Here is a 23162-nt window from a genome sequence, read left to right on the forward strand (position 1 = left end):
CCAGGCGGATCTTTGTGAGTTCGAGGCCAGCCTGGTCTACAGAGCGAGATCCAGGAAAGGCGCAAAGCTACACAGAGAAACCCTGTCTCGAAAAACCAAAAAAAAAAAAAAAAAAAAAAAACCAAAACCAAGCCAAACAAACAAACAAACAAAATAGTGAGTGAGTGGGTGGGTGGGTGTTGTAATCTTGCCTTTGATAGAAGAAATGTGAAATAATGTATGACCACTTTTATTTCATTGCAATTTGCTCTGCCTACAAATTTATATTTCTTTCCTGTTTAAAAAAAAAATCTACAGCAGTGAGAGTAGCATATGTTAATGCTGTAGACATTGTCATTGAAAAGGAGACAGTCAGGAGAAATGTTCAGTCCATATTCTCTAGTGAGTCTGAAATTAAATTGGGCATATGTATTAGAGCCTCAGTCTGTTCTTGAGAAGTGTCTAGCTCTTTTCTCTATTTTTGGTGCTCTTAATTCAGTTAAGTTGGCCTTCCTTTTGCATAAGAAATTGTTCAGGAATTATACCTGTAGACTAAATAGAGTGACCATGTTGCCTTTCTGCCTCAAATCATCAACAGACAACATAAATCAAACCATAATTTTCAGGTAAGCAGAATCAGAATCAGAACAAAGTTTGGTGATCTCTGAGAGACAGGAACAAGTGAGACAACTTGTCTAAGTCCTGTCCTATCACTTTGAGTATGTCCATAAGGTGGGGGATCCAGGAAGAACCTGTTGCATTATTCACCTTGAGTATGTCCACAAGGCGGCGCGGGGGGGGGGGGGCATCCAGGAAGAGTCTTTTGCATCATTCAACTTAAAGAAAAACAGTTTTCAGTACAGAGATATCTAGACCACAAGGCAGTTACTAAAGGAGAGTTTGCTAAACAGAGATCTACAGGAGATCTACATTAGTGTATATATGAGGAGGCATTCTTTAGTTAAAGATTAACCTACTTGAGAGTTAACAGTAACATTGTTTATCTACCAGAATGTAAAAATGTATGATTGACTGAGATTAGAGAGGCAGAATGTTAGCACAGAGTGTGGAATAATAGTTGTGATAGTTTAGAATTATTGCTTCAATTCTGAGTGCTGATCTAGTTTAGAGAAACAGATTTTAGAAGAGGCAAAGGTACGAAACTGTTTCCAAGCAAATTAATTGCAGTGTAGAACAAAGCTCAAAAGTAAAAAAAAAAAATTCCATTAATCAGAACATGTTGAAATACCCAATGTCCAATTAAAAAAAAAAAAAGCCACACAAAGCACCAAAATGGCAACTGCTTGGATAAGTATGTTTTGTTTTTTTTCTTTAGAAGATAAGTACTATTTAAACAAAAATTATGAGGAATTTATAGCATCTAAAAGTAAAATCATAAATAGTAGTGAAGATATGTAAAGGGAAGGAGTAGTAGAAGTTTGTTGCTCTATTCTTGAAGTGTTAATAACTTAAATATAGACTTTGGTAAGTTAAAAGTACATGAATACAATTTCTAAAGAAGACCTTAAGGTTAAGAGAAAAATATAGTTGAAAAAGCAAATAAAGAAGATAAAAAAATATCAGGAGACTAGAAAAGCAAAGTACAAGTGAGACAAATAAAAAAACATTTTTTTACCCTTCACACACCAATAATAATTTCCTCCTTTTGTGTAACAAATTTCCACAAGACTTACAGCAACTTCTTTTACCTGTTTTCATAGCATCTGTGCCAGGACATCAGGCACACTTAGTCAAGGTTGTGATCATTGCCAGGCAGGACAGGCTCTTCATGTGGAAGCTGTACTGGTTAAAGATCTCCTTTCTCACCTACATGGTTGTTTGCTACATTCATATCCTTTCAACCAGGAAGGATAGCTTCATGTGTTTTCCATGCTGTTGGCCATCTTCTATGTATGGCATTAACAGTTCTTCACTACATATGTTTACCAACATTGCCAGTTACTTCTTCATAGTCAATTCAATATCAGAGGGTTGCCTCTTTTCAGTGTCAGAATCCCAACTTTGTGGCCCTGGCTAGCTAGAAGTTTTGGAACCCCACAGGGTTTGGAATAAAGTTTGCTTCTGGTTAATAAGCTTTGGTGGTCTGGTCCCCATTATTTGTGCAACCTCAAGACCTAACAGGCTTTGTGTCTTTCTTGGGGTTTCTATGCTGTGATGAAACACCATGACCATAAAGCAAGTTGGGAGGAAAGGGTTAATTTGGCTTACACTTCAGCATTGCTTTCCTCACTGAAGGAAGTCAGGCCAGGAACTTTTTGCATGAATCCTGATTGGTCTTATAATAAAAACCCAGAGCCAGATATCAGGGTGAAAGCTGAAGGATCAGAGAAACAGAGCAAGCCTCAGCCACCACCTCTTACCTCACCAGCTCCTTAGCCTGCCAGAACCAGTTCCTGTCTCTTCGCTCCTTATATTCCTTTCTCTGTCCAGCCATATCACTTCCTGTCTCAACCTTCCTAGTGCTGGGATTAAAGGTGTATGCCACCACCAACTGGCTCAGTTTCCATTTTATACTGGACTAATCAATCTCGTAGCCCAGTGTGGCCTTGAACTCACAGAAATCCAGTTGGATCTCTGCCTCTACCTCCAAAAGTGCTGAGATTAAAGGTGTGTGCCACCACTGCCTGACATCTATGGCTGACTCTGGCTAGCTTTGTCCCCCGATCTTCAGGCAAGCTTTATTTTCTAGAATAAAAACAATATATCACCACAGGAATTCAAACAGGGCAGGAACCCGGAGGTAGGAACTGATGCAGAGGCCATGGATGGGTGCTGCTTACAGTCTTGCTTTCTATGACTTGCTCAGCCAACCTTTTAGAACCCAGGACCAACAGCCCAGAAATGTCACCACCCACCATGGGCTGGGCTTTCCCCCATTGATCACTAGTTGAAAAAAAAATGCCTTAGAGCTGGATCTCAAGGAGGCATTTCCTCAACTGAGGCTCCTTACTGTCATGACTAACTTGGGTCAAGTTGACACAGAAAACCAGCCAGTGCATTGGGTTTGCATTTGGTCTAGTTGTTGGCTGAAAGGGTCCAGTGGAGATCCCAAAAAACCCAGGCTGATGCTAGGACAGAAGGTCGCTCTCGAAAACTGACAGTAGGAGAGGGACAACATCCATACAGATCATTGAATGTGGAGAGGTTGAGCTGGTGCCTGCGTGGAGCTTTCACCCCTATGTTCTAATCTCTTTGGCACAAGAATGTACTCTGAAGGCTATAGAAACAGAAACCTGGATACCAACCCAACCATGAAACCTTCAACCTACAATTTGTCCTTCCTGCAAGAAGTTCTAGGGCAATGGTGGCCCAGAACTTGTGGGAGTGGCCAACCAATATTTGGTTTAATTTGATACATGCACCACAAGAGGGTGCCCATGTCCTACACTGCCTTGATGGCCAGGAACTGGAGACTGGAAAGCACGGGGATCTAGGGTAGAACCAAGCACAACTGGCATACATACATACAGACAGACAGACATACACACACACACACATACCCACACACTTGTATATATATCAATGAAATGATTCCTAATGATACTCTGCTATATTCATGGGTCAGTGCCTTGTCCAGTTGTCATCAGAGAGGCTTCTTCCAACAGCAGAGAAAAGTGGGTGCAGAGACCCACAGCCAGATATTATGTAGAGAGTCTAAATTGGAGGTTTCCATGTTCCTTCCTGGAGGAACCCCACAGAAAAGAGGGAGGAAAGATTGTAGGAGTCAGGGAAGGGAGAACATGGCCCACTGAATCAACTACTCGGGGCTTATGGGCTCACAGAGACTGAGGCAGCCACTTCAGGGTATGCATGGGTTTACAGTAGGTCCTCTGTGCATGTTACGACTGTTAGCTTGGTGTTTTTGTGGGACTGCTAACAGTGAGAAAAGATGTATCTCTGACTCTTTTGCGTGCTCTTAGGACTCTTCCTTCTATTGGGTTGCCTTTTCCAGCCTTGATATGAGGGCTTTGGCCTTGTCTTATTGTATCTTGTTTTGACCTGTTTGGTTATTGTCTCTTTAGAGGCTTGCTCCTTTCTGAAGGGAAACAGAGGGGGAAAAAAACCTAAGGAAAGGTGAGGTGGGAAGGGCTGTCAGGAGTGGAGGGAGGGGAAACTAGTCAGGATGTATCATATAAAAGAATATTTTCAATAAAAATAATTTTTAAAAATGGTGGACTCTTCCCTCAAGTTGTGAGCTAAAATAAACTTCTTGGTTTTTTTTGTTTGTTTATTTGTTTTCAGAATATTTTATGACAACAGGAAAAGGAACTAAGACAATAGTCCTTGGGAGCTTGTGCAGTCTTTGCTCTAATAAAATAAGGACTAGCATAAATGTTTCAAATTGATCAAACAACAAATGAAAAAACAACACTATTAGAAGTACCAAACAGGCCAAGACCTTTCAGAGATTCCTTTGTATATTCTGTGATACTTGCCATATTTCTCTGGGTAAGGCAGAATTGGAGCAGAAATTGTGGTCTTGTGTATATATGTATGTATGTATGTATGTATGTATGTACATATGTAACTATTTATTTTAAGGCAAGATCTTACTATCTAGTTCAGGCTGGACTTAAACTCACTATCTTTGTACATTAGTCTCCTCAGTACTGTGACTACAGGTGCACACCTCCCTGCCTGGCATAGAAATGGCCCACGGTATTTATATCCTCTTTATTTTTATTATTTGTGGTTTTTTAAATCATTGGAATGGATTAGATAATAATACTAGAGGGAAGATCCATGAATTACTAACCACATCATAACTGTAGAATTGTATATGCATGTTTTCCTACCTGAGTTAAGTCCCAGAAGCTCAAGCTTCTTAAATATCCTTGTATATATGCATACTTAAATATGTGGGTACATCTGCATGTAAAGGCCAGATCACAAGTCAGATGTCTTTCTCTGTCTTTGCCTATCTTCTTTCAGACAAAGTCTCACTAATCTATAAGCCCGCCACTTCCACTAGGCTGGCTGGCCTAGCCTTGGCCTTTTTGTGATCAGCCTTCTTTGCCTTCCAATGCTGGTATTATGTGTACACAGAGGCATGCCCATGGATTCTGATGATTCAAGCTCAAGTCTTTCTACTTACTTAGAATGTACTGTTACCAACTGGGCCATCTCTTTGGGCCTCTTGATAAAAAATCTAAAAACTTTAGAAACTTTCAGTAATTTCCAAATGTCATAATCTATACTAAATAATTTTTATTCATGATTCATTGGTTTATTTTTATTCATTTGTTATTTATATATTACATCCCAAACATAGTTTCCCCTCCCTCCTCTCCTCCTAGTCCCTCACCCTCACCCCTTGCATCCACTCCTGTCCATTTCCCTTCATAAAAGGGCAGGCCTCCTAGAGATATCAATCAAACGTGGCATATTAAGTTGCAATAAGACTAGGCACCTCCCCTCATATTAAGGCTGGATGAGGCGACCCAGTGAGAGGAAAACGATTCTAAAAGCAGCCAAAAGAGTCAGACATAGACCTTGTTCCCACTGTTAGGAGTCCCACAACAAGACCAAGCTATACAACCATAACATATATGCAGAGGGCCTAGGTCAGACCTATGCAGGCTCTCTGATTGTCAATTCAGTCTCTTTGAACCCCTATGGGCCCAGGTTAGTTGATTCTGTGAGTTTTCTTGTGGTGTACTTGTTCCCTCTGGCTCTTAAAATTATTCCTCTCTGTCTTCCACAGGATTTCGCTAGCTCCACTTAATGTTTGACTCTGCATCTCTGCATCTGTTTCCATCAGTTTCTAGATGAAGCATCTCTGATGACAGTTATGCTAGGCTCCTTTCTATGAGTATAGCAGAACATCATTAGGCATCATTTCATTGATGTTTTTGTGGTGGTGGTTGTTGCTGGTTGTGTTTCATTCTATTCTAGTTACCTGGGCTATTCGGTCTCTGGTTCCTGGTCCTCCATGCAGTGTCAGAGGTAGGTTCCCTTTCATGGCATGTGTCTCAAGCTGAACTCATCATTGGTTGGCCACTACCCTAATGTCTACACCACCTTTACTACAGTATATCTTGTAGACAGGACAAATTGTAGGTTGAAGTTTTTGAGGCTGGGTTGGTGTCCCAATCCCTCCACTGGAAGTCTTGCCTATTTACAGGGGATGACCAGTTCAGGTTCAGTGCCCCCTTTACTAGGAGTCTTAACTAGGGCCACCCTCATAGATTGCTAGGAGGTTCCATTGCTCTAGGTGTCTACCTTGCTTCTGTAATGCCTCCCAATTCCAATTGTCTCTCCAAGTACTCCCTTGCTCCATCTCCCCCCCCCCCAACCTGTTCCCTCCTGTTCTGGTCCCTATCCACTCCTAGTCCACCTGTGATATGTATTCTTTTTATGCCTCCCAGGGACATTTGTGAATCCTCCCTTAAGCCCTCCTTGTTACTTAGAATCTGGGTCTGTGGATTGCAGCATGGTTATCCTATACTTTACAACTAATATACACTTATAAGTGAGTACATACCATGTTTGTCTCTCTGGGTCTGGGTTACCTCACTCAGGGTGATTTTTTTTCTACTTCCAGCCATTTTTCTAACAGTCAAGTAATACTCCCTTGTGTAAAAGTACCACATTTTCTTTATTCATTCTTCAGTTGGGAGACATCTAGCTTCTTTCCAGTTTCTGGCTATTAAAAATAAAGCTGCTATGCTATGAACATAATTGAACAACTGTCCTTGAGAAGAATGAAGCATCTCTTACATATATGCTCAGGAATGATATAACTAGGTCTTGAGGTAGATCATTTCCCAATTTTCTGAGGAACTGCCATATTGATTTCCAAAGCAGTTGTACAAGTTTGCACTCCCACCAGCAATGGAATAGTGTTCCTCTTGCTCCACATCCTCACTAACATGAACTGTCATTTGTATTTTTGATCTTAGCCATTCTGACAGTTGTAAAGACAGAATCTCATAGTTGTTTTAATTTGCCTTTCCCTGATGGCTAAGGATGCTGAACATCTCCTTAAATGTTTCTTGGCCATTTGAGATTTCTCTCTTGAGAATTCTCTGTCTAGATATTTACCCCATTTTTTAATTGGATTGTTTGGTTTGTTGATGTTTAGTTGAGTTCTTTGTATATTTTGGAAATTAGCCCTCTGTCAGATGTGGCGATGATGAAAGTCTTTTCCCATTCTGTAGGCTATCATTTTGTTCTATTGATGATGTCCTTACAGAAGCTTTACAGTTTCATGAGGTCCCATTTGTTAATTGTTAATCTTAGTGTCTGCACTATTGGTGTTCTGTTTAGAAAGTTGTCTCCTGTGCCAGTGTGTTCAAGGCTATTCCCTGCTTTCTCTTCTATCAGGTTCAATGTATCTGGTTTTATAGTAAGGTCTTTGATCCACTTGGTCTTTGTGCAGGGGGACAGATATGAATCTTTTTGCATTTTTCTACATGAAGACATCCAGATAGACCAGCACCATTTGTTGAAGATGCTTTTTTTTTTTTTTTTCCATTGTATACTTCTGGCTATTTTGTCATAAATGAGGTGTCCATAGGTGTGTGGATTTATATCTCATTCTTTGATTCAATTCCAATGATCAACATACCTATTTTTATGGCAATACCATGTGGTTTTTATTACTATAGCTCTGCAGTAGAGCTTGAAATCAAGGAAGGTGATACCTCCAGAAGTTCTTTTGTCATATGGGATTGTCTTAGCTATCCTGGGTTTTTTGTTTTTTTCATATGAATTTTAGTACTGTTCTTTCAACATTTCTAAAGAATTGGGTTGGGATTTTAACAGGGATTGCATTGAATCTGAAGATAGCTTTTGATAAGATGGCCATTTTTACTATATTAATCCTACCAATCCATGAGCATGGGAGATCTTTCCATCTTCTAATATTTTCTTCAATTTCATTCTTCAGAGGCTTAAAATTCTTGTCATACAGATCTTCCCTTTGATCAGTTATGTCATGTTATGATTGTTATATGTTATGTTATATTATCTGTGACTATTGTGAAAGGTGTTTCTCTTGTTTCTTTCTTCGCCCATTTATCATTTTTATATCGGAAGGCTACTTACTGATTCTTTTGAGTTAATCTTGTAACCAGCCATTTTGCTGAAGGTGTTTATCAACTATAGTTTCCTAGTAGAATTTTTGGTATTGCTTATGTATACTACCATATCAACTGCAAATAATGATACTTTGATTTCTTTTTTTCTAATTTGTATCCCCTGGATTTTCTATTGTTGTCTTACTGCTCTAACTAGAACTTCAATTACTATGTTGAATAAATATGGAAAGAGTGGACAGCCTTGTCTTTCTTCTGATGTAAGTACAATTGTTTTCAGTTTCTCTCCATTTAATTTGATGTTAGCTGTAGGCTTGTTGTAAATTGCCTTTATTATGCTTAGGTATGTCCCTTGTATCCTTGATCTCTTTGAAGACTTTTATCATGTAATGGTATTGGATTTTGTCAAAGGCTTTTTTAACATCTACTGAGATGATCATGTGATTTTTTCTTTCAGTTTGTTTATATGGTGGATTACATTGATAGATTCTCATATGATGAACCAACTCTGCATCTCTGGGATGGAGTCTACTTCATCATGGGGAATGATCTTTTTTATGTGTTCTTGGATTTGGTTTGTGAGTATTTTATTGAGTACTTTTGCATCAATGTTCATGAAATTTGGTATAGATTGGTCTGTAATTATCTTTCTTGTTGAATCTTCATGTGGTTAGGTGTCAGGGTGACTGTGGCCTCATGAAAAGAATTTGACATTGTTACTTCACATTTCTATTTTGTATCATAATTTGAGTAGTATTGACATTAGTTCTTCTTTGAAAGTTGTAGAATTGTAGAATTCTGCACTAAAATTTTGTGGCCCTGGACTTTCTTTTGGTTGGGAGACTTTTTAATGACTGCTTCTTTTCATAAGGGGTGATAGGTCTATCTAAATTGTTTATCTGATCTTGATTTAACTTTGGTAAGTGGTATCTATCAAGAAAATTGGGCATTTCTTTTAGGTTTTCCAATTTTGTGGAATAGATTTTTGATGTATGACCTTGTCATTCTTTGTATTTCCTTAGTGTCTATTGTTATATTCCCCTTTTTGTTTCTGATTTTGTTAATTGGAATATTCTCTCTGTGTTTTTTAATTAGTTGGGATAAGGTTTCCTATCTTGTTGATTTTCTCAAAGAACCAACTTTGCTTCACTGATTATTTATATTGTTCTCTTTTATTGATTTCAGATTATTTTCTGCCTATCTACTCCTCTTTGGTGTGTCTGCTTTTTATTCTAGAGATTTCAGGTGTGTTGTTAAGTTACTATTATGAGATCTCTCTGATTTCTTTATGAAGGTAATTAATGCTATAAACTTTCCTTTTGGAAACTTTAATTGTGTCCCATTAGTTTAGGTATGTTGTACATTCATTTTCATTGAATTCTAGGAAACCTTTAATTTCTATCTTTATTTCTGCTTTGACTCAGTAGTCATTCAATAGAGAGCTGTTCAGTTTCCATGAGTTTGTAGGCTTTGTGTTGTTTCTGTTGATGCTGAAATCCAGTTTTAATCTGTGGTTGTCTGATAGGACAGAGGGGTTGTTTCAATTTTCTTCTATCTATTGAAACTTGCTTTGTGACTGAGTAGATGTTCAATTTTGGAGAAAGGTCCCTGAGTGCGGAGAAGAAGGTATATTCTTTTCTGTTTGAGTGAAATGTTCTGTAGCTATTGATTATGTCCATTTGAGTTATAATGTCTCTTGGCTCTAGTATTTCTTTGTTTAGATTTGTCTGAATGACCTGCCCATTGGTGAGAGTCGGGTATTTAAATCTCTCAGTATTAAAGTATGGGGTAAAATGTATGATTTAAGTTTTAGTAATGTTTCTTTTACAAATGTGGGTGCCATTGCATTTAGGGCAGAGATGTTCAGAATTGAGATCTCATCTCGGTGGATTTTTCCTTTGATGAGTATGAAGTGTCCTTTCCCATCTCTCTTGATTAATTTTAGTTTTAAGTCTCTTTTACTAGATACTAGAATGCTACACCACTTGCTTCTTGGGCCCATTTGTTTGTAAAATCTTCTTCTAACCCTTTACTCTGAGGTAATGTCTCTTTATTGTTGAGGTATGTTTCCTTTATGCAGCAGAAGGATGGATCCTGTTTGAATCCATTGTATTACCTGTGTCTTTTCATCGGGGAACTGAGTCCACTGATATTGAAAGAAATTAATGACCAATGATTGTTAATCCCTGTTATTTTGTTGTTGTTGGTAGTGTGCATGCATGCATGTCTGTGTGTGTGTGTGTGTGTGTGTGTGTGTGTGTGTGTGTGTGTGTGTGTGTGTGTGTTTTCATTCTTTAGGTTATACTGGTTTGAGATTGTTTATTTCTTGTGTTTTTGTGGGTGTAGTTAATTTCCTTGAATTGGAGTTTTTTTTCCAGTACCTTTTGTAGGGCTGGATTTGTGGATAGATATTGTTTAAATTTGACTTCATCATGGAATGTCTTTTTTTCTCCATGTAGGGTGACTAGAAGTTTTGTTGGGTATAATAGTCTATGCTGGCATTTGTGGTCTCTTAGAGTCTGTCTACAGGACATCTGTCCAGGCCCTCTGTCTTTTAGAATCTTCATTGAGATGTCAACTGATAATAAAAAAAAATAAAATAAAATAATTTAAAAAATGTTCAACACAACATTTGGATATTGGTTGATGTCATAATACTGTTTGTTATCTGGTTAGGTTCAAGCCAGTGACTTTATCCCTTGTAAATTTCTGTTAAAGATTTATGTAAAGTATTCCATTCCTTCCCCGTGTGATGCTTCCTGTGCAGCTCAATAAATAGAGCAGAAAAAGAAAAAAAAAAGATGTCAGGTGTAATTCTAATAGGTCTGTCTTTATACGTTAGTTGGCCTTTTCCCCTTGCATCTTTTATTATTCTTTTTTTGTTCTGTATGTTTAATATATTGATTATTATGTGGCAGGGAAGATTTTCTTTTTCTGGTTCAGTCTATTTGATGTTCTGTAAACTTTTTGTACTTTTATAGGCATCTCCTTCTTTAGGTTAAGAATATTTTTTTCTGTAGTTTTGTTGAAAATATTTTCTGGGCCTTTGACTGGGATTCTTCTCCTTCTATTCTTATTATTCTTAGTTTTGATCTTTTCATAGTATCCCAGATTTCCAGGATGTTTTATATCAGGAACTTTTTAGATTTAACATTTTCTTTGACCAATGTATCAATTTATTCTATCATTTTCTACACCTTATATTCTTTCTTCCATTTCTTGTATTCTATTGGTTATACTGTGTTTGTTGTTCCTGTCCACTTATGTATGGTTGTTGTTGTTGTTGTTGTTTACCATCTCTAGAGTTCCCTCAGTTTATGTTTTCTTCTATTTCCATTTTCAGGTTTTAGAAAGCTTTATTCATTTCCTTCATCTGTTTTTTTTTTCCTTCTTCTTCTTGGCCCTCTTTAAGGGATTTATTCATTTCCTCCAATTGTTCCAATTGTTTGTTTGTATTCCCAGAATTCTTTAAAGGATTATTTATTTCCTTTTTAAGGATCCCATAGTCTTCATAAAGTTGGCTTTATAGTCATTTTCTTGGACTACTACGGTATTGAAATATTCCAGTGTTGCTGTAGTGAGAGAGCTGGGTTCTGGAGGTGCCATATTGCCCTGGCTGTTGATTGTGTTCTTGTACTAGTGTCTAGGCATCTGGGTTTGTAATGAATGTAGGTCTAGAAACTTATTTTTGAGTTTGTTTTTTTTAGCTGGGTATTTTGTTCCTTGGTTTCTATTATTGTGGTATATATGTGTGGTGGCCAGTGTGACCTCTGATCCATCAAGGAATCTCCATCAGAGTTGAGGGCTGGACTTCTGGCAGTTAGTGTGGCCTTTGGTCCAGCAGGTGATCTCTGTTCTTATGGTTAGTGTGGCCTGCACTTGAGCAATTCGTAACCTCCGAGGATATGGGAGGGGCATGGCAGCTGTGGTGGGTGGTGGTGGCAGTGGTGTCAGCATCTTGGGTCTTTTGGCTCTGAACCAAGGGCCTGGAAGGGTTCAGATGGCATGTGGGGCTCTTAACTGTTCTGGCTGTCCTGGCCTGCACCTATTGCAGGGGGATATGCCCCCTAGCTGGGGTTAGGGGCACAGGGGTGAAGGCTTGGAAAGGGGTGTCTGTGGATGAATCTTTGGCTCCAAACCAAGTGGGTGGGAGGGCTCACACTGTAGGTGGGGCACTTACCTCTTCTGGTTGGTATGGCATGCACCTGAGCAGCAGGTATCCATTGGTGTTTCCTAACTATAGAATCATTATCTGGGATTTATTGGTATAAAGTATGCAGCACCAGAAGTTTTTTACATAGTGAATGCCTTTAATCATTTATTTTTCAAATAGGCAGTTTCCACTAAGACATGTTTTGATGAGAAATGGTAAGATATGCCCATTTTATATTAGTCACCTTCAGTGTTCTGAGTGTTAATGTGATCATCATTTACAAAACAATCATATTTTATTATAATCATGATTGCTACTGCAGCTTGATGTCAGATTCTAGTTATTAGATGTTGTGTATAGATCAACAAGTGAGTTAAATTTTTCAGTGTGAAATCAAGTAATTAATAAATTCCCTGTTTGCTTTCTGTTCTGGGAGACCAACTTCCATATGGTCATTATTTGCTAACATTCCAGACTATCATGGTAAGTGGAGTTTTGCCTAGCAGAAAGTCTTAGATCAAGAATTTGAGGATGCAGGACCCAGTTATACCACTCTTGGGCATATACCCAAGGAATGCTCAATCTTACCACAAGGACACATGCTCAACTATGTTCATATCAGCATTATTCGTAGTAGCAAGAACCAGGAAACAACCTAGATGCCCCTCAACTGAAGAATGGATAAAGAAAATACAGCACATATACACAATGGAGTACTACTCAGCAGTAAAAAACAATGATATCATGAAATTTTCAGGCAAATGAATGGAACTAGAAAATACCATCTTGAATGAGGTAACCCAGACTCAGAAGGACAAACATAGTATGTACTCACTCATAAGTGGATACTAAATGTGAGGGAAGGGATGGCCAGACTGCAACCCACAATGCCAGAGAGGCTAGCCAACAGGGAAAGACCCTAGGAGAGACACATGGATGACTCTGCGAAGGAGAAGTGGATGAGATCTACATGAGTGGACTGGGCATGGGGGTGTGGCAGAGGGCGAGGAGTGGGGGATGAGAACATAGGGAAATGGGAGGATCAAACTGGAACAGGGACAGAGAGGGAGGGCAGGGAGGAAGATACCATGATAGAGAGGACATCATGGGAATAGGAAGATGCAGGGTGCTGGGGAGGCTCTCAGGAATCCACAAGGTTGACCCCACCTTGGTCTGCTGGCAGTGGTCCAGAGGGTGCCTGGACCAGTCTACTCTAGTGACTAGCCTAGCAAATAACCTAGCTGTCATCATAGAGCCTTTGTCCAGTGACTGATGGAGGCAGATACAGAGATCCACGGCCAGGCACCAGGCTGAGCTCCGGAAATCCAATTGATGAGAGAGAGGAGAGATATTGCAGGTGAAGGACATCGAGATCATGATGGGAGGATGTGCAGAGATGACCAGCCACACTAGTGGAAGCCCATGAAATGTGGACTGTTGGCTGTGGAGCCCCCATGGGACTGGACTAGGCCCTCTGGATACGGAAGATGGTTGTTTGGCTCAAACTGTTTGGGGGGCACCCAGGCAGAGGGATTGGGATCTGTCCCTGGTGCATGGGCAGGCTTCTGGAACCCAGTGCTTGTGGTGTGACACCTTGCACAGCTTTGGTGCAGTGGGAACGGGCTTGGACCTGCCTAGGCTCAGCATGCTGGGCTCTGCTGACTCCCCTTGGGAGACCTTGATTTGGGGGATGTGGGGATGCGGAGTGGCTTGGGAAAGAGGGCTGGGAGGAGGGAGGAGGGGAATCTGTGGATAGTATGTGGAGTGAGTAGAAAAATTCTTAAGAAAGAAAAATGAAAGAAAAAAAAGAATTTGAGGATGAACTGCTCTATGCATCACCTTTACTTTGCATCCTGAGAGTCACTATCATAGAGAAGTGGCATTTATATATTAGCATTTATTTGTTTGGTTTTTAGACAGTCATGTAGCCCAGGCTAGCCTCATACTCATTCTGTAACCGGGGATGACCTTGAGTTTCAGATCCTCCTACCTCTACCTCCTGAGTGCTTAGATCACAGGTATATGCCACCAAGCCCTATTGTATGTGGAACTGGGGATCAAACTCATGCTTTCATGCATAAAAGACAAGCATTATGACTGAGCTTGGCCCAGTTTTTAAAACATCTAATAGAATGTCCTGCTTTCTTGAATTTATCACATTTATCATCCGCTTTGTTTTTGTGTGTAGCTCAAAAAAATGAAGAGCAAAGCATCATTGTGTTAATTATTAAATTACTGAGACTACATGAGGTGTTCATGGTACTCAGAGAATATTAATCTTCCAGTAAATAGGAAATACCCTGCTCACTTTTAAGATTTTATTTAAATCTTTCATGGCATCTGTTAACTTTCATCTAAATGAAATTAAAGTAGGCCTTGTACAAGTCAATAACCAACAAATCTGAATGCTCATGGTAGCATATTATGTGTTATTAAAAGACAAATAATTACAAAGCATTTATTATAGCTTAATATCTTTGCAGTCCAAAGAACTTCCACGAGTAAGACATTATCCTTGAGCTTTCACACAGTCATTTACATACCTAGTACACTTGGATTTATGCTGTGTCTGAGCTCAAAAGGAGCCAAACATATTAAGTACAAAATATAGGCATGCTTTCATGAGTGAACGTTAAAATTATGGTAAGGAATGGAGTTATGTATCAGAATACTAGAAGATGTAAATGTATATTTATATTTTATCTGCCATATATACTTAAATGTTGTCCTTTTGTAACCAAAATTCTATCTTTTAACAAACAAGCTGTCTTAGTTAATTTTTTGTTCTGTGGTAAAAACTATGAGAAAAACAACTTAAGAAAGGAAGAGTATATTTTGGTTCACAATTCAGTCCATCATGGTAGAGAAGTCACAGCAATAGGAGTTTAAGGCAGATAGTCACATTGCATCTACAGTGAAGAAGCAGAGAACCATGAATTCCTGTGCTCAGCTAGTTTTCCCATTTCTTAATGCCCAGTCTCAGCCTACTTTTAGGATAGGTCTTACCTCCTTATGATGGTTTGAATAGGAAGGACCCCCACTGACTCATATGTTTGAATACTTGGCCAATAGGGAGTGGCACTATTAGGAGGTATGGCCTTGTTGGAATTGGTGTGGCTTTGTTGGAGGAAGTGGGCTTTGAGGTCTCAGAAGCTCAAGCAAGTTCTTTTCCTGATGCCTGTGAATCAAGATATAGAACTCTCAGCTCCTTTTCCAGCACCTTGCCTGTCTGCATGTCATCATGCTTCTCAAATGGACTAAACATCTGAACTTTAAGCCAACCCCAATTAAATGTTTTCCTTTATAAGAGTTGCTGTGGTTGTGGTGTCTCTTCACAGCAATAGAAACCCTAAGACATTCTTCAATATGAAATTGGCATAATCTCACATGGTCTAAGAATCCCTCACAGGTGTGCCTGAAGTCCTATCTCTTAGGTGATCCTAGATGCTGTCAAGTTGACAATGAATACTTAACACCTACTATAGGAGCCTAGCTCAGAGGAACATTCATAGATCTTAACAGAATCCAGAATCACACACTGTCAGTCTTTAACCCTCAACCTGAAGAGAACTGTATTGTTCAGGATCCTCTCATTTGGACACAAAAATGATCACAGCCTTTTATTCTTATATAGGTTCCTAGTTACTATGTATTCATGTTCTAGCAAACTTCAAAGCTATAATCCAGAAGGACTGTAATCTAGATGTAATTACTGTAGTGAGTTCCTTTAATAAATACTTTTTGAGTCCACAATAAATCTGTGTTATGCTTAATTTTATGTTATTGTTAAGAACAAACTTTAGAGAGTTTTCCATTTCCGTTTATTTTTAACAAAGCAAAATTGCCAGGATTTTAAGTTTATACACTCTACTTCAAGCTATTTGATATGAGACTGTTGAATCTTGATCTAGTTAGAAATAAATAGTGTGTTCTTATAATTTATTCTATTTTTTACATTTCTTGGTTAGTTATCAACCTTTTTAGCGTTTTAACTTTCACATTAAACAAACGTCTACACAAAGCCATAAACATCTATTGTCTTTCAAAGCTAAAAATAGACAATAAAAGGCTTAATTAGTCATTCATGTGCATTTCTATACCATCCTAGCAAGACTGAATAATAAATGAGAGTTTTATATGACTTCAGACATCCCTGTACTTCAACTGTATCATGTCAGTCAAGGCAGGATGAGAACAGTTTTATTCATGTCCCTCACCTTAGGCCACCCCTTGCTATTTGCTCTTCTCTCTCTCTCTCTCCCCCTCTCCCCCTTTTCCCCTCTCCCCCTCTCCCCCTCTCCTCCTGTCCTCCTCTCCCCCTCCAGAGTGAGAGTTTTGAGACAGAGTTTCTCTGTGTAACAGCTGTGACTGTCCTGGAACTTGTTTTGTAGAGAGTAGGCTCACCTCAAACTCATAGAGATCTGCTTACCTCCCAAGTGCTGAGATTAAAGGCATTCACCACTGCCACCTGGACTTTCTACTCTTTTTGAGGGGAGGGTATTCTTTCTCTATAGCACCTCCAACTTCATAATGTCAATTCTTTTACCCTTTAGTTGCACAGTCATGCTTGTCAGCAGAGTTGCTGTTCTCCTTGGTTCAAAGGTAAGTTCTGATATATTGCCACATGTCAAGTGGGCAGTCTTAAGAGCCTGGGACCAGGCGATGTTACCTACTCACAATGTGGAACTGAAGACAGAAATTCAAAGGATGATGATTTTGGTCAACACACATTAAACCATGGCAGGCCATCTGATTGGAGTATTAATTTAAGAAGGCTAGACAAAGATGGAGGATCTAAGAATTGATAGGCAGGGTAGAGAAGGAGCCAGATTTGCTTATTGGAGATGAAAAATGGTCATAAATGAGTACCAAACTTCAGGTGAATGCAAAGAACATAAGTAGAAAAAAATAGTTTTAGATATTTTAGATTTTAAGATCTCTAAAATAGGTAAATGGTTCCAATAGCTAATGGGACATCAGGAGGGCAGCAATGAAGCACATGTCCTTGAGTACAAACTCACTGAGGTCAGAGCCTGCATGAGATCAGCCAAGGAGATTCTGGTAATGTAAAAAAATGAAGGACAAAGACATAAAGAATGCTACAAGAAAGAAAAGGGAGATTGTATTGTTATGAATGCCAATCATGGTAAATATTTTACTTTTTAAAGATTTACTGTGTGTGTGTGTGTGTGTGTGTGTGTGTGTGTGTGTGTGTGTGTGTGTGTCTGTATGTTTGTCTCTGTCTGTGTGTCTGTCTTTGGGTACATGTGTTTGAGTTAAGGTACCCACAGAAGGCAGAAGAGGGCATCAGATCCTCTGGAGGTATAGTCAGAGGGGATTATGGACTATTCCACATCTGTCCTGGGAATTGTACTCTGTTTTTTTGCAAGAGTAGGATGCTTTCTTAACTGCTGAGCCACTTGCCCAAGCCCCAGTATAAATGGTTTAGAACAGTGGTATTTGAATTATGTAAGAATAAGTGAAAGCCAAAAAGAATACTTGTTTTATTTGCCAGCAGTGATCTTAAAATGTTTCAGTAAAGGTCACTTAGGAGTTCAACTGTGAAGAAAAGGGGGGACTGGGGTGGGGATGGGGGGGTGTAGTAAGTGGGGGAAGATCAGCAGGTCATGTATTATCTATATTAACAAATGATAAAATAAGGTCTGAGAGGTAACTCCCTCTGCCTGAAGGTGACAATTGGCTAGGTAACAGTGCAAAAGTAAGGCTATTTATTCAAAGAATCACCCAGTGTAGGGGACATAGTTGTAAGCAGATACCATATGTCTTTATGTGTTGATCCAGTGGCTAAAGTACATGACAGAAATGGCAGTGTAGGTAAGGAAGAGTGGTTTTCCTTCTTGGGCAGAACCTACTTAAGGTGGACAGGAACATTTCATTTTAAGCCTCATTTGGTGTGTTTTTTTGGCTGGATGTGAATATTCTGAGCAATGACAGTCGTGTGCTCCTACTGTGATTTCATTTGTGATATGACCAAGAATGATTAAAAAGTGGCGCACGCCTTTAATCCCAGCACTCGGGAGGCAGAGCCAGGCGGATCTCTGTGAGTTCGAGGCCAGCCTGGTCTCCAAAGCGAGTTCCAGGAAAGGCGCAAAGCTACACAGAGAAACCCTGTCTCGAAAAAACCAAAAAAAAAAAAAAAAAAAAAAAGTAAATTGCATTCCTACAGGTGACCAATTATTTAGCTGCAATACTCTATCACTTGGACAACATGCATGCATAAAACCACATTCACTTGATTAAAAAAACAGATTTTATTTGGTGTTTTTAGAGATGCAAGTGACAATGCCTTCAACTTTCAGCCAATGCCACAATGCCAAGCATGATAAAAGAAATTTACATGTACTTTCTAAAATGAGATGCTGTACTCTTCTCTGCATGATCTGCATAAAAATTGCTGAAAGGTAGTCAACATTTACCCCTAGTCTGAGTAAAAGACAATAGAAATGTCAAAAGGCATTCTGACACTTTATAAATGTTGAATAAACAAAGAGAAGAAAAAATGATGTAAAACTACAGAATGAGAATAATATCAGCAGAAAATAAATATACAAACTGGAGAAAGATTGCCAGTGAAAGAAAAAGATGCTATACAACTGGGATGCTGTTAATGACAGATCAGCAGTAAAAGCCCATTGAGGGAAACTATTTCATTATAGTCAAGATGGTGAAATTTCTGGCCTAGGCGGAGACCTAACATTCCAACTGGACTGAGTTAATTGCTTGGCTTAGGAAGGCATGACCACCCCTAGGATGGTGGCTTCATTTTAAGTCATGCTAAAGAGATAGGTAGAATAATTATCAATGAGATAATGTACTTTTCCTTTCCAGGAATTCTGTCCCATAACCACCAGATTCCTGTCTGCTGCCTTTTTGAATTACCCAGAAAAGCATAATACTTCTTTTTATCTCTGCTTTAAGCATCTTTTCCCTAACACTTTGGACTTCCTTACTCTTTCTCTAAAGCCCCTTTCCTGTCTTGTGATTGCATGCCTGTCATATGGCTAATTGATCTCCATGCTGGATTAACTCAATCAGAATGTCTCCCCACCCCCACCAACTCCCTTCTCTAGTCTTTTCCTCTGGGCAGCTACTGAGTTTTATAGCTTGCCTACCCTGGGGTTTTTCTTTTAAATTCTTAAATTGTACTTGAGCTTTGATTTGAGTTATTTCTTAAGTTCTTTTATTCATAGGACTAAGAACCCCAAGAGGGAGACCCTGACTTCTCTGATATCATTTGAGAGCCATGAAGGTATTCTCTAAAAGTTTTAATAAGATAAAGACTCCTATATTTTGTAGGCAGTAGAAATGGTTGTGAATGTTTATAAATAGGTTTTATATAGCCCCCAGTATTCACACCATGTGATGTATCTGATATGTACACACAAAAGCATGTTAATGTATATATGTATTCATGCATGTAACATGTTTATTTGGCTTCATTTTATTTACTCTGTGGCCTCACTGACCACTTCTTTCCCTGACACCAAATGTCTCAGTTAAAAAGAGAAGAATATTAGAGTATAATCCCTCAGCATTTATGGTAATTATGGAATTTTTGAAACATATATTATTGTGTGTGTATATATATATATATATAAATATATATATATATATATAGTGTACAATAAGAAAGCAACTATGCTATGATGCCATGGGAGAATTTTTCTGTTGTCTCCAAATTTATTTATCTGTAAAAATACCAAATCGTTATTGAAATAAATGATAAACAGCTCTGGTGGTGGTGCTGGTTACTGGTGAAAAGATCATGGTTGTAAGGATTCTGTGTCCTTAAAACATCATCAGCCTGCTACGGCGTCCCAGCCTAAAAAGTGGACATGCCCTCCCACTTGCTTTCTCTCTCTGTACTCTCTCTGTACTTTCCCTCCATGCAGTCTCTCTGTCTCTCTCTGCATCTCTTTGGTTCTCTCTCTCTCTCTCTCTCTCTCTCTCTCTCTCTCTCTCTCTCTCTCCTCCTAATAAAGCTCAAAAAGGTAACCATGGCTTGTGATTCTTCTGCTACCACAATATCTAGCATCAGCCACTAGCGCTGTATACCTGCAGTAGCCATGGCCAGCCACTAGCACTGCTGCTCTACCCCTTCAAAGGTCATGACACAATCTGGTTGCTTAGTAGCAGAGAGCTTTCTTAGGAGGAAGTGGAGGAGGGATAAAAGGACCAGGCCTGGGGAGGAAAGAGAGAGAAAGATGGTGGGGTGGGGGGAGAGGGAGCAGAGCAGAGAGAGGGGGGTGGGGTCTGCATCTGGCTTTTTTAAAACACAGATTGTGTGACCAGACAGCACGTACGTGATCACCAGTGCACACTGATGATGTAAGACATAAGACCCGTTGCTTAACTCCTGAACTGTGCATGTACAGTCGTAGCTGGAGTGAGGGCAGAATTCTAACAATTATGACAAGAAATTTGAGGATATAACATTTGAAAGATATCATGGGTTGTAAACTGTGGCTTCCTTTTTCAAAAGATCCATCAATACTTATCCTGAAGGATATTAAAATATGTCCCCAGATTTCTAAATAAGGAACAGAAGGATTCAGCTTGCAACAAAGTACACAGAGAAAACTGTCAAAATTGGCAGCAGCTATATCCACATAGTTTATCAGAAAACAACAACCAAAAAAAATCTGTCAAATGATACCAGAGAAGTCAGTGTCTCGCTCTTGGTGTTCTTAGTCTTAAGAACCTAGTTCCTAGAATTGACCTAATATTATGGTGATATTTTATTTGTATTAAAATGTTATTTGTAGGTTAATAAATAAAGTTGCCCAGGGGTCAGAGCTATTAGCAAGCCATAGGAAAGCAGGGAATTGGTGGCGTACTCTTGTAATCCCAGCATTTGATAGGCAGAGCTGGGTAAGTCTCTGTGTGTTCAGGGATACAGCCATTATTGGGTACACATGCCTTTAACCTCAATACCAATCATGGAAAACCTGGAGGCCTATACAGACAGGCCGTGAGGAGGCAGTCATGTGGTTGAGTTTACAACCAATGAGAAGGCAGGACAGGAACTCTATATAAAGATTTTAACACAGGGGTAGCTCTGATTCAGAGAGGTAGGACCACTGCAGGAGGAAAGGTAAGGTTTTAGCTCTTAGCTCTGACCTCTTGGCTTTCTTCTTTGCATTGGTTCTGTGTTTCTTATTTAATAAGAAGGTTGGTTACATCTACATTTGGCACCCAATGTGACAAGAATCCATTAAAAACCGCTTGGTTTGGCTTGGCAGCAGGTCTGGTTTCTGGCCTGGGCGGCCCGGCTCCCTAGCTTGGGCCCAGGCCTGACTGACCCCCAGCTGGAGCTACTTGCAACTGCTACAAACAACTCAGGCCTGCCTTGCCAAACAGGGCCCCTGCCTGTAAAGCCAAGGCTTGACTGGGCTCAAGTGGCTACGCTTTCTCTCTTTCTGGATTCACACTTCGAACACCAGGTGGCTGTTTTGAAATTCCCTGGGATTCTACTGTTCTACCCAGACTTGGTAAGTCAATTAACATATCTATTTAAAAGAGAATTTTTTTCTACATTAAAAAAAAAAGGGCTTTATGTGTACATTGGAAGAAAATTGGGCTTTGTTTGAAATTGTAGGCACTCTGACAATGGAACAACTATATGAAAAGATTAATATTGATCGAATTATTCAGTTTATTACTTTTCTTATCCTCATTTTACTATTTAAAAAGATAGTCAATTTAAGTGCCAGGATAACAGTCTTAGAAAAACCTGTTAAACCGGTAAAAATGAATTCTGGAGAAATTCAAATTCAGACAGAAGAAATAAATAGTGAAGTTGTTTTAAAATTGGATCATAAGGTTACAGAAAGAAAGCCAGTTTTCACACAATCACCGTTAATTTATCCGGTAGCCGTACAGCAGCTACCTGATGAAGAGAATGAACAAAATACTTGGGTTCCAGTTAAAATGTTAGACTTACGAAGATTTAAGGAGGCAATAGCATCTTATGGCATGCACTCCCCATATGTAAAGCAAATGTTAAACACTGGTCAACTTGTAATAGGATTCTACCAAAGGACTGGCGGGATTTGGCACAGGGTGTTCTTGAACCTGGACAAAATCTCCAATGGAAAATGTGATTCAATAATGAGGCTAAAAATATAGAAAAACAATGGAGGGATAACGGAATACAAGTCTGCCAGGATCAGCTTATTGGGGAAGGCCAATATGCTTCAGTACAAACACAATGTTCATATGATGTCCAAACCCTAGTTCTATGTCGAATGGCAGCTTTGAATGCATGGGACAGAGTTGAAGAGTCAGGAAAAAAACTGAGTCATTTACAAAGGTTATACAGGGCCCAAAAGAATCTTTCACAGATTTCTTACAAAGATTGACTTCAGCAGTACAGAAAATGGTCCCGAATTCAGAGGCTAGTCAGATAATAATTGAATCTTTGGCCTTTGAGAATGCAAATGCAGCATGCAAAAGAATAATCAGGCCATTAAAGGCAAGATCTGCACCTTTGGAAGATTGGATTAGAGACACAGTTAATGTTGAGGCTTATGACCATGATGATATGTGGGTAGGAAAAGCAATTTCAAAAGGTTTGAGAAATGTTAGATGTTTTGGATGTGGAAAGCAAGGACATTTGAAAAGGGATTGTAAACAGGTCATTCCTAGAAATAATGTTTCTTCAAGGAACACTGGCAACAGAATGCCCCTTCCTTCTGGAGTATGCAGAAGGTGTGGTAAGGGAAAACACTGGACCAACGAATGTAGATCAACAAGGGACAGACAGGGTAATCCTCTGCCTCGAGCTTCGGGAAACTCCCAGAGGGGCCTCAGGCAGGCCCCCACAGTAAATCCAGTTCAAACCTTTCCTGCAGTTGTAGAGGAAACCCCTACTCAAAGCAACTAAATAACCAAATGTCTATTGGAATAAATCATGTTGGTCGAGATGATGAAACAGAGAGAATAGGAAA

General features: G+C 39.3%; 1 long non-coding RNA gene across 1 annotated transcript in view; it reads left to right on the forward strand.

The window, feature by feature from the left end:
- The first annotated feature begins 108 nt into the window (after window positions 1-108).
- The window catches only part of LOC128118626 (uncharacterized), a 55116-nt gene continuing 32062 nt past the window's right edge, over window positions 109-23162 (forward strand). Inside the window, exon 1 of the long non-coding RNA XR_008221280.1 lies at window positions 109-16794. This is a non-coding gene — a long non-coding RNA (uncharacterized LOC128118626). The remainder of the gene's footprint in view (window positions 16795-23162) is intronic.

Source organism: Peromyscus californicus, unplaced genomic scaffold (assembly GCF_007827085.1).
Source record: "Peromyscus californicus insignis strain IS unplaced genomic scaffold, ASM782708v3 Scaffold_11__1_contigs__length_118956290, whole genome shotgun sequence".
Taxonomy (NCBI): Eukaryota; Metazoa; Chordata; class Mammalia; order Rodentia; family Cricetidae; genus Peromyscus; species Peromyscus californicus.